The sequence below is a fragment of the Taudactylus pleione genome, unplaced genomic scaffold, assembly GCF_031769625.1.
Source record: "Taudactylus pleione unplaced genomic scaffold, aTauple2 ptg000085l, whole genome shotgun sequence".
Classification (NCBI taxonomy): Eukaryota; Metazoa; Chordata; class Amphibia; order Anura; family Myobatrachidae; genus Taudactylus; species Taudactylus pleione.
Window position 1 is genome coordinate 12,052,731 of NW_028284487.1, and position 12,811 is coordinate 12,065,541.

Below are 12,811 nucleotides of genomic sequence, written 5' to 3' on the forward strand. Positions count from 1 at the left end.
TAGGTACATTTGGCATTTTTGTGTTTGCTGATGCTTTTATGTTTGGCCGGTTTGCTCAGTTGGTTAGAGCGTGGTGCTAATAACGCCAAGGTCATGTGTTCGATCCCCATACGGGCCATGTGCTTTTTCTTGTTGTCCTACAAGAAATGCCAAGAAGGGATTTTATCCAGCGGCAAAGTGCATGAAGTGTGGGATGAATGCATTGGCTACAGTTAGCAGCCCTTGAAACTTGCTAGAGAACATCATAGACACATACAAAACAGAGAATTTTTAAATCCATTTTAGGAATAAACAAAAATGTCATCCTTTGGCTGATGCAGCATTTCTCTATATGGCATACATAGAAAACTTTTTCTCAAATATAGCAATATGGCAAATCTAAGAAATGCTAAGGCTAATTAATCAATCAGGACATTTATTTGGTGATTGAATCTACTATGGGGGACTAAGTTTTAAGAAGAGAAGAAGAACAGACCTTTACTCTCATTAGTGCACACTGAAGAAGAAAATTCTTAAAACCAGAATATCTTAAAACCATAGCACAAGTGATGGATCACTGCATTCTTATTGCAACTTTTCCTATTTCCAAATGTTTGACAAACATCTCTCCAGTTGAAAACTGATTTGAAACAGCTTCAAAATTAGTTTGGAGTAAAAAATCACTGAAGATGATGGGATTTATACAAAGTTTAAATATAGATAAGCTATCCTAAAATTCAACTTTAAGGAAATTGAACAAAGTTAGGTCCCACCAAGATTTGAAATCAGATTACTGGATTCAAAGTCCAAAGTGCTCACCATTACACCATGGAACCCATTATTAGAGAGTCTTCCTCTACTCAATATTGCTGATCTTTGAAATACTGAATGTTCTCCTGTTTTAGATACATTTGGCATTTTTGTGTTTGCTGATGCTTTTATGTTTGGCCGGTTTGCTCAGTTGGTTAGAGCGTGGTGCTAATAACGCCAAGGTCATGGGTTTGATCCCCATATGGGCCATGTGCTTTTTCTTGTTGGCAAGAAATGCCAAGAAGGGATTTTATCCAGCGGCAAAGTGCATGAAGTGTGGGATGAATGCATTGGCTACAGTTAGCAGCCCTTGAAACTTGCTAGAGAACATCATAGACACATACAAAACAGAGAATTTTTAAATCCATGTTAGGAATAAACAAAAATGTCATCCTTTGGCTGATGCAGCATTTCTCTATATGGCATACATAGAAAATTTTTTCTCAAATATAGCAATATGGCAAATCTAAGAAATGCTGTGGCAAATTAATCAATCAGGACATTTATTTGGTGATTGAATCTACTATGGGGGACTAAGTTTTATGACGAGAAGAAGAACAGACCTTTACTCTCATTAGTGCACACTGAAGAAGAAAATTCTTAAAACCAGAATATCTTAAAACCATAGCACAAGTGATGGATCACTGCATTCTTATTGCAACTTTTCCTATTTCCAAATGTTTGACAAACATCTCTCCAGTTGAAAACTGATTTGAAACAGCTTCAAAATTAGTTTGGAGTAAAAAAACCACTGAAGATGATGGGATTTATACAAAGTTTAAATATAGATAAGCTATCCTAAAATTCAACTTTAAGGAAATTGAACAAAGTTAGGTCCCACCAAGATTTGAAATCAGATTACTGGATTCAAAGTCTAAAGTGCTCACCATTACACCATGGAACCCATTATTAGAGAGTCTTCCTCTACTCAATATTGCTGATCTTTGAAATACTGAATGCTCTCCTGTTTTAGGTACATTTGGCATTTTTGTGTTTGCTGATGTTTTTATGTTTGGCCGGTTTGCTCAGTTGGTTAGAGTGTGGTGCTGATAATGCCAAGGTCATGGGTTTGATCCCCATATGGGCCATGTGCTTTTTCTTGTTGGCAAGAAATGCCAAGAAGGGATTTTATCCAGCGGCAAAGTGCATGAAGTGTGGGATGAATGCATTGGCTACAGTTAGCAGCCCTTGAAACTTGCTAGAGAACATCATAGACACATACATAACAGAGAATTTTTAAATCCATGTTAGGAATAAACAAAAATGTCATCCTTTGGCTGATGCAGCATTTCTCTATATGGCATACATAGAAAACTTTTTCTCAAATATAGCAATATGGCAAATCTAAGAAATGCTATGGCAAATTAATCAATCAGGACATTTATTTGGTGATTGAATCTACTATGGGGGACTAAGTTTTAAGAAGAGAAGAAGAACAGACCTTTACTCTCATTAGTGCACACTGAAGAAGAAAATTCTTAAAACCAGAATATCTTAAAACCATAGCACAAGTGATGGATCACTGCATTCTTATTGCAACTTTTCCTATTTCCAAATGTTTGACAAACATCTCTCCAGTTGAAAACTGATTTGAAACAGCTTAAAAATTAGTTTGGAGTAAAAAAACCATTGAAGATGATGGGATTTATACAAAGTTTAAATATAGATAAGCTATCCTAAAATTCAACTTTAAGGAAATTGAACAAAGTTAGGTCTCACCAAGATTTGAAATCAGAATACTGGATTCAAAGTCCAAAGTGCTCACCATTACACCATGGAACCCATTATTAGAGAGTCTTCCTCTACTCAATATTGCTGATCTTTGAAATACTGAATGTTCTCCTGTTTTAGGTACATTTGGCATTTTTGTGTTTGCTGATGCTTTTATGTTTGGCCGGTTAGCTCAGTTGGTTAGAGCATGGTGCTAATAATGCCAAGGTCATGTGTTCGATCCCCATATGGGCCATGTGCTTTTTCTTGTTGTCCTACAAGAAATGCCAAGAAGGGATTTTATCCAGCGGCAAAGTGCATGAAGTGTGGGATGAATGCATTGGCTACAGTTAGCAGCCCATGAAACTTGCAAGAGAACATCATAGACACATACAAAACAGAGAATTTTTAAATCCATGTTAGGAATAAACAAAAATGTCATCCTTTGGCTGATGCAGCATTTCTCTATATGGCATACATAGAAAACTTTTTCTCAAATATAGCAATATGGCAAATCTAAGAAATGCTGTGGCAAATTAATCAATCAGGACATTTATTTGGTGATTGAATCTACTATGGGGGACTAAGTTTTAAGAAGAGAAGAAGAACAGACCTTTACTCTCATTAGTGCACACTGAAGAAGAAAATTCTTAAAACCAGAATATCTTAAAACCATAGCACAAGTGATGGATCACTGCATTCTTATTGCAACTTTTCCTAATTCCAAATGTTTGACAAACATCTCTCCAGTTGAAAACTGATTTGAAACAGCTTCAAAATTAGTTTGCAGTAAAAAAACCACTGAAGATGATGGGATTTATACAAAGTTTAAATATAGATAAGCTATCCTAAAATTCAACTTTAAGGAAATCGAACAAAGTTAGGTACCACCAAGATTTGAAATCAGATTACAGGATTCAAAGTCCAAAGTGCTCACCATTACACCATGGAAGCCATTATTAGAGAGTCTTCCTTACTCAATATTGAAATACTGAATGTTCTCCTGTTTTAGGTACATTTGGCATTTTTGTGTTTGCTGATGCTTTTATGTTTGGCCGGTTAGCTCAGTTGGTTAGAGCGTGGTGCTAATAACGCCAAGGTCATGTGTTCGACCCCATACGGGCCATGTGCTTTTTCTTGTTGTCCTACAAGAAATGCCAAGAAGGGATTTTATCCAGCGGCAAAGTGCATGAAGTGTGGGATGAATGCATTGGCTACAGTTAGCAGCCCTTGAAACTTGCTAGAGAACATCATAGACACATACAAAACAGAGAATTTTTAAATCCATGTTAGGAATAAACAAAAATGTCATCCTTTGGCTGATGCAGCATTTCTCTATATGGCATACATAGAAAACTTTTTCTCAAATATAGCAATATGGCAAATCTAAGAAATGCTAAGGCTAATTAATCAATCAGGACATTTATTTGGTGATTGAATCTACTATGGGGGACTAAGTTTTAAGAAGAGAAGAAGAACAGACCTTTACTCTCATTAGTGCACACTGAAGAAGAAAATTCTTAAAACCAGAATATCTTAAAACCATAGCACAAGTGATGGATCACTGCATTCTTATTGCAACTTTTCCTATTTCCAAATGTTTGACAAACATCTCTCCAGTTGAAAACTGATTTGAAACAGCTTCAAAATTAGTTTGGAGTAAAAAAACCACTGAAGATGATGGGATTTATACAAAGTTTAAATATAGATAAGCTATCCTAAAATTCAACTTTAAGGAAATTGAACAAAGTTAGGTCCCACCAAGATTTGAAATCAGATTACTGGATTCAAAGTCCAAAGTGCTCACCATTACACCATGGAACCCATTATTAGAGAGTCTTCCTCTACTCAATATTGCTGATCTTTGAAATACTGAATGTTCTCCTGTTTTAGGTACATTTGGCATTTTTGTGTTTGCTGATGCTTTTATGTTTGGCCGGTTAGCTCAGTTGGTTAGAGCGTTGTGCTAATAACACCAAGGTCATGTGTTTGATCCCCATACGGGCCATGTGCTTTTTCTTGTTGTCCTACAAGAAATGCCAAGAAGGGATTTTATCCAGCGGCAAAGTGCATGAAGTGTGGGATGAATGCATTGGCTACAGTTAGCAGCCCTTGAAATTTGCTAGAGAACATCATAGACACATACAAAACAGAGAATTTTTAAATCCATGTTAGGAATAAACAAAAATGTCATCCTTTGGCTGATGCAGCATTTCTCTATATGGCATACATAGAAAACTTTTTCTCAAATATAGCAATATGGAAAATCTAAGAAATGCTGTGGCAAATTAATCAATCAGGACATTTATTTGGTGATTGAATCTACTATGGGGGACTAAGTTTTAAGACGAGAAGAAGAACAGACCTTTACTCTCATTAGTGCACACTGAAGAAGAAAATTCTTAAAACCAGAATATCTTAAAACCATAGCACAAGTGATGGATCACTGCATTCTTATTGCAACTTTTCCTATTTCCAAATGTTTGACAAACATCTCTCCAGTTGAAAACTGATTTGAAACAGCTTCAAAATTAGTTTGGAGTAAAAAAACCACTGAAGATGATGGGATTTATACAAAGTTTAAATATAGATAAGCTATCCTAAAATTCAACTTTAAGGAAATTGAACAAAGTTAGGTCCCACCAAGATTTGAAATCAGATTACTGGATTCAAAGTCCAAAGTGCTCACCATTACACCATGGAACCCATTATTAGAGAGTCTTCCTCTACTCAATATTGCTGATCTTTGAAATACTGAATGCTCTCCTGTTTTAGGTACATTTGGCATTTTTGTGTTTGCTGATGCTTTTATGTTTGGCCGGTTAGCTCAGTTGGTTAGAGCGTTGTGCTAATAACACCAAGGTCATGTGTTTGATCCCCATACGGGCCATGTGCTTTTTCTTGTTGTCCTACAAGAAATGCCAAGAAGGGATTTTATCCAGCGGCAAAGTGCATGAAGTGTGGGATGAATGCATTGGCTACAGTTAGCAGCCCTTGAAACTTGCTAGAGAACATCATAGACACATACAAAACAGAGAATTTTTAAATCCATGTTAGGAATAAACAAAAATGTCATCCTTTGGCTGATGCAGCATTTCTCTATATGGCATACATAGAAAACTTTTTCTCAAATATAGCAATATGGCAAATCTAAGAAATGCTAAGGCTAATTAATCAATCAGGACATTTATTTGGTGATTGAATCTACTATGGGGGACTAAGTTTTAAGAAGAGAAGAAGAACAGACCTTTACTCTCATTAGTGCACACTGAAGAAAATAATTCTTAAAACCAGAATATCTTAAAACCATAGCACAAGTGATGGATCACTGCATTCTTATTGCAACTTTTCCTAATTCCAAATGTTTGACAAACATCTCTCCAGTTGAAAACTGATTTGAAACAGCTTCAAAATTGTTTGCAGTAAAAAAACCACTGAAGATGATGGGATTTATACAAAGTTTAAATATAGATAAGCTATCCTAAAATTCAACTTTAAGGAAATTGAACAAAGTTAGGTACCACCAAGATTTGAAATCAGATTACAGGATTCAAAGTCCAAAGTGCTCACCATTACACCATGGAACCCATTATTAGAGAGTCTTCCTCTACTCAATATTGAAATACTGAATGTTCTCCTGTTTTAGGTACATTTGGCATTTTTGTGTTTGCTGATGCTTTTATGTTTGGCCGGTTAGCTCAGTTGGTTAGAGCGTGGTGCTAATAACACCAAGGTCATGTGTTCGATCCCCATACGGGCCAAGTGCTTTTTCTTGTTGTCCTACAAGAAATGCCAATAAGGGATTTTATCCAGCGGCAAAGTGCATGAAGTGTGGGATGAATGCATTGGCTACAGTTAGCAGCCCTTGAAACTTGCTAGAGAACATCATAGACACATACAAAACAGAGAATTTTTAAATCCATGTTAGGAATAAACAAAAATGTCATCCTTTGGCTGATGCAGCATTTCTCTATATGGCATACATAGAAAACTTTTTCTCAAATATAGCAATATGGCAAATCTAAGAAATGCTGTGGCAAATTAATCAATCAGGACATTTATTTGGTGATTGAATCTACTATGGGGGACTAAGTTTTAAGACGAGAAGAAGAACAGACCTTTACTCTCATTAGTGCACACTGAAGAAGAAAATTCTTAAAACCAGAATATCTTAAAACCATAGCACAAGTGATGGATCACTGCATTCTTATTGCAACTTTTCCTATTTCCAAATGTTTGACAAACATCTCTCCAGTTGAAAACTGATTTGAAACAGCTTCAAAATTAGTTTGGAGTAAAAAAACCACTGAAGATGATGGGATTTATACAAAGTTTAAATATAGATAAGCTATCCTAAAATTCAACTTTAAGGAAATTGAACAAAGTTAGGTCCCACCAAGATTTGAAATCAGATTACTGGATTCAAAGTCCAAAGTGCTCACCATTACACCATGGAACCCATTATTAGAGAGTCTTCCTCTACTCAATATTGCTGATCTTTGAAATACTGAATGTTCTCCTGTTTTAGGTACATTTGGCATTTTTGTGTTTGCTGATGCTTTTATGTTTGGCCGGTTAGCTCAGTTGGTTAGAGCATTGTGTTAATAACACCAAGGTCATGTGTTTGATCCCCATACGGGCCATGTGCTTTTTCTTGTTGTCCTAAAAGAAATGCCAAGAAGGGATTTTATCCAGCGGCAAAGTGCATGAAGTGTGGGATGAATGCATTGGCTACAGTTAGCAGCCCTTGAAACTTGCTAGAGAACATCATAGACACATACAAAACAGAGAATTTTTAAATCCATGTTAGGAATAAACAAAAATGTCATCCTTTGGCTGATGCAGCATTTCTCTATATGGCATACATAGAAAACTTTTTCTCAAATATAGCAATATGGAAAATCTAAGAAATGCTGTGGCAAATTAATCAATCAGGACATTTATTTGGTGATTGAATCTACTATGGGGGACTAAGTTTTAAGACGAGAAGAAGAACAGACCTTTACTCTCATTAGTGCACACTGAAGAAGAAAATTCTTAAAACCAGAATATCTTAAAACCATAGCACAAGTGATGGATCACTGCATTCTTATTGCAACTTTTCCTATTTCCAAATGTTTGACAAACATCTCTCCAGTTGAAAACTGATTTGAAACAGCTTCAAAATTAGTTTGGAGTAAAAAAACCACTGAAGATGATGGGATTTATACAAAGTTTAAATATAGATAAGCTATCCTAAAATTCAACTTTAAGGAAATTGAACAAAGTTAGGTCCCACCAAGATTTGAAATCAGATTACTGGATTCAAAGTCCAAAGTGCTCACCATTACACCATGGAACCCATTATTAGAGAGTCTTCCTCTACTCAATATTGCTGATCTTTGAAATACTGAATGCTCTCCTGTTTTAGGTACATTTGGCATTTTTGTGTTTGCTGATGCTTTTATGTTTGGCCGGTTTGCTCAGTTGGTTAGAGCGTGGTGCTAGTAACGCCAAGGTCATGGGTTTGATCCCCATATGGGCCATGTGCTTTTTCATGTTGGCAAGAAATGCCAAGAAGGGATTTTATCCAGCGGCAAAGTGCATGAAGTGTGGGATGAATGCATTGGCTACAGTTAGCAGCCCTTGAAACTTGCTAGAGAACATCATAGACACATACAAAACAGAGAATTTTTAAATCCATGTTAGGAATAAACAAAAATGTCATCCTTTGGCTGATGCAGCATTTCTCTATATGGCATACATAGAAAACTTTTTCTCAAATATAGCAATATGGCAAATCTAAGAAATGCTAAGGCTAATTAATCAATCAGGACATTTATTTGGTGATTGAATCTACTATGGGGGACTAAGTTTTAAGAAGAGAAGAAGAACAGACCTTTACTCTCATTAGTGCACACTGAAGAAGAAAATTCTTAAAACCAGAATATCTTAAAACCATAGCACAAGTGATGGATCACTGCATTCTTATTGCAACTTTTCCTATTTCCAAATGTTTGACAAACATCTCTCCAGTTGAAAACTGATTTGAAACAGCTTCAAAATTAGTTTGGAGTAAAAACACCACTGAAGATGATGGGATTTATACAAAGTTTAAATATAGATAAGCTATCCTAAAATTCAACTTTAAGGAAATTGAACAAAGTTAGGTCCCACCAAGATTTGAAATCAGATTACTGGATTCAAAGTCCAAAGTGCTCACCATTACACCATGGAACCCATTATTAGAGAGTCTTCCTCTACTCAATATTGCTGATCTTTGAAATACTGAATGTTCTCCTGTTTTAGGTACATTTGGCATTTTTGTGTTTGCTGATGCTTTTATGTTTGGCCGGTTAGCTCAGTTGGTTAGAGCATTGTGCTAATAACACCAAGGTCATGTGTTCGATCCCCATATGGGCCATGTGCTTTTTCTTGTTGTCCTACAAGAAATGCCAAGAAGGGATTTTATCCAGCGGCAAAGTGCATGAAATGTGGGATGAATGCATTGGCTACAGTTAGCAGCCCTTGAAACTTGCTAGAGAACATCATAGACACAAGGTCATGTGTTCGATCCCCATACGGGCCATGTGCTTTTTCTTGTTGTCCTACAAGAAATGCCAAGAAGGGATTTTATCCAGCGGCAAAGTGCATGAAGTGTGGGATGAATGCATTGGCTACAGTTAGCAGCCCTTGAAACTTGCTAGAGAACATCATAGACACATACAAAACAGAGAATTTTTAAATCCATGTTAGGAATAAACAAAAATGTCATCCTTTGGCTGATGCAGCATTTCTCTATATGGCATACATAGAAAACTTTTTCTCAAATATAGCAATATGGCAAATCTAAGAAATGCTAAGGCTAATTAATCAATCAGGACATTTATTTGGTGATTGAATCTACTATGGGGGACTAAGTTTTAAGAAGAGAAGAAGAACAGACCTTTACTCTCATTAGTGCACACTGAAGAAGAAAATTCTTAAAACCAGAATATCTTAAAACCATAGCACAAGTGATGGATCACTGCATTCTTATTGCAACTTTTCCTAATTCCAAATGTTTGACAAACATCTCTCCAGTTGAAAACTGATTTGAAACAGCTTCAAAATTAGTTTGCAGTAAAAAAACCACTGAAGATGATGGGATTTATACAAAGTTTAAATATAGATAAGCTATCCTAAAATTCAACTTTAAGGAAATTGAACAAAGTTAGGTACCACCAAGATTTGAAATCAGATTACAGGATTCAAAGTCCAAAGTGCTCACCATTACACCATGGAACCCATTATTAGAGAGTCTTCCTCTACTCAATATTGAAATACTGAATGTTCTCCTGTTTTAGGTACATTTGGCATTTTTGTGTTTGCTGATGCTTTTATGTTTGGCCGGTTAGCTCAGTTGGTTAGAGCGTGGTGCTAATAACGCCAAGGTCATGTGTTCGATCCCCATACGGGCCATGTGCTTTTTCTTGTTGTCCTACAAGAAATGCCAAGAAGGGATTTTATCCAGCGGCAAAGTGCATGAAGTGTGGGATGAATGCATTGGCTACAGTTAGCAGCCCTTGAAACTTGCTAGAGAACATCATAGACACATACAAAACAGAGAATTTTTAAATCCATGTTAGGAATAAACAAAAATGTCATCCTTTGGCTGATGCAGCATTTCTCTATATGGCATACATAGAAAACTTTTTCTCAAATATAGCAATATGGCAAATCTAAGAAATGCTAAGGCTAATTAATCAATCAGGACATTTATTTGGTGATTGAATCTACTATGGGGGACTAAGTTTTAAGAAGAGAAGAAGAACAGACCTTTACTCTCATTAGTGCACACTGAAGAAGAAAATTCTTAAAACCAGAATATCTTAAAACCATAGCACAAGTGATGGATCACTGCATTCTTATTGCAACTTTTCCTATTTCCAAATGTTTGACAAACATCTCTCCAGTTGAAAACTGATTTGAAACAGCTTCAAAATTAGTTTGGAGTAAAAAAACCACTGAAGATGATGGGATTTATACAAAGTTTAAATATAGATAAGCTATCCTAAAATTCAACTTTAAGGAAATTGAACAAAGTTAGGTCCCACCAAGATTTGAAATCAGATTACTGGATTCAAAGTCCAAAGTGCTCACCATTACACCATGGAACCCATTATTAGAGAGTCTTCCTCTACTCAATATTGCTGATCTTTGAAATACTGAATGCTCTCCTGTTTTAGGTACATTTGGCATTTTTGTGTTTGCTGATGCTTTTATGTTTGGCCGGTTTGCTCAGTTGGTTAGAGTGTGGTGCTAATAAAGCCAAGGTCATTGGTTTGATCCCCATATGGGCCATGTGCTTTTTCATGTTGGCAAGAAATGCCAAGAAGGGATTTTATCCAGCAGCAAAGTGCATGAAGTGTGGGATGAATGCATTGGCTACAGTTAGCAGCCCTTGAAACTTGCTAGAGAACATCATAGACACATACAAAACAGAGAATTTTTAAATCCATGTTAGGAATAAACAAAAATGTCATCCTTTGGCTGATGCAGCATTTCTCTATATGGCATACATAGAAAACTTTTTCTCAAATATAGCAATATGGCAAATCTAAGAAATGCTAAGGCTAATTAATCAATCAGGACATTTATTTGGTGATTGAATCTACTATGGGGGACTAAGTTTTAAGAAGAGAAGAAGAACAGACCTTTACTCTCATTAGTGCACACTGAAGAAGAAAATTCTTAAAACCAGAATATCTTAAAACCATAGCACAAGTGATGGATCACTGCATTCTTATTGCAACTTTTCCTAATTCCAAATGTTTGACAAACATCTCTCCAGTTGAAAACTGATTTGAAACAGCTTCAAAATTAGTTTGCAGTAAAAAAACCACTGAAGATGATGGGATTTATACAAAGTTTAAATATAGATAAGCTATCCTAAAATTCAACTTTAAGGAAATTGAACAAAGTTAGGTACCACCAAGATTTGAAATCAGATTACAGGATTCAAAGTCCAAAGTGCTCACCATTACACCATGGAACCCATTATTAGAGAGTCTTCCTCTACTCAATATTGAAATACTGAATGTTCTCCTGTTTTAGGTACATTTGGCATTTTTGTGTTTGCTGATACTTTTATGTTTGGCCGGTTAGCTCAGTTGGTTAGAGCGTTGTGCTAATAACGCCAAGGTCATGTGTTCGATCCCCATACGGGCCATGTGCTTTTTCTTGTTGTCCTACAAGAAATGCCAAGAAGGGATTTTATCCAGCGGCAAAGTGCATGAAGTGTGGGATGAATGCATTGGCTACAGTTAGCAGCCCTTGAAACTTGCTAGAGAACATCATAGACACATACAAAACAGAGAATTTTTAAATCCATGTTAGGAATAAACAAAAATGTCATCCTTTGGCTGATGCAGCATTTCTCTATATGGCATACATAGAAAACTTTTTCTCAAATATAGCAATATGGCAAATCTAAGAAATGCTAAGGCTAATTAATCAATCAGGACATTTATTTGGTGATTGAATCTACTATGGGGCACTAAGTTTTAAGAAGGGAAGAAGAACAGACCTTTACTCTCATTAGTGCACACTGAAGAAGAAAATTCTTAAAACCAGAATATCTTAAAACCATAGCACAAGTGATGGATCACTGCATTCTTATTGCAACTTTTCCTATTTCCAAATGTTTGACAAACATCTCTCCAGTTGAAAACTGATTTGAAACAGCTTCAAAATTAGTTTGGAGTAAAAAAACCACTGAAGATGATGGGATTTATACAAAGTTTAAATATAGATAAGCTATCCTAAAATTCAACTTTAAGGAAATTGAACAAAGTTAGGTCCCACCAAGATTTGAAATCAGATTACGGGATTCAAAGTCCAAAGTGCTCACCATTACACCATGGAACCCATTATTAGAGTGTCTTCCTCTACTCAATATTGAAATACTGAATGTTCTCCTGTTTTAGGTACATTTGGCATTTTTGTGTTTGCTGATGCTTTTATGTTTGGCCGGTTAGCTCAGTTGGTTAGAGCGTTGTGCTAATAACGCCAAGGTCATGTGTTCGATCCCCATACGGGCCATGTGCTTTTTCTTGTTGTCCTACAAGAAATGCCAAGAAGGGATTTTATCCAGCGGCAAAGTGCATGAAGTGTGGGATGAATGCATTGGCTACAGTTAGCAGCCCTTGAAACTTGCTAGAGAACATCATAGACACATACAAAACAGAGAATTTTTAAATCCATGTTAGGAATAAACAAAAATGTCATCCTTTGGCTGATGCAGCATTTCTCTATATGGCATACATAGAAAACTTTTTCTCAAATATAGCAA

At 36.0% G+C, this 12,811-nt stretch overlaps 3 non-coding genes across 3 annotated transcripts; all 3 read left to right on the top strand.

Moving 5' to 3' along the window:
* Positions 1-1,803: 1,803 nt before the first annotated feature.
* Positions 1,804-1,877, top strand: TRNAI-GAU (transfer RNA isoleucine (anticodon GAU)). The gene has a single exon. It is a non-coding gene; the product is annotated as a tRNA-Ile (tRNA).
* A 6,073-nt stretch (positions 1,878-7,950) lies between these two features.
* TRNAT-AGU (transfer RNA threonine (anticodon AGU)) lies at positions 7,951-8,024 on the top strand. Its single transcript has one exon. It is a non-coding gene; the product is annotated as a tRNA-Thr (tRNA).
* Positions 8,025-9,865: 1,841 nt separating this feature from the next.
* On the top strand, positions 9,866-9,939 carry TRNAI-AAU (transfer RNA isoleucine (anticodon AAU)). Its single transcript has one exon. It is a non-coding gene; the product is annotated as a tRNA-Ile (tRNA).
* Positions 9,940-12,811: the final 2,872 nt, after the last annotated feature.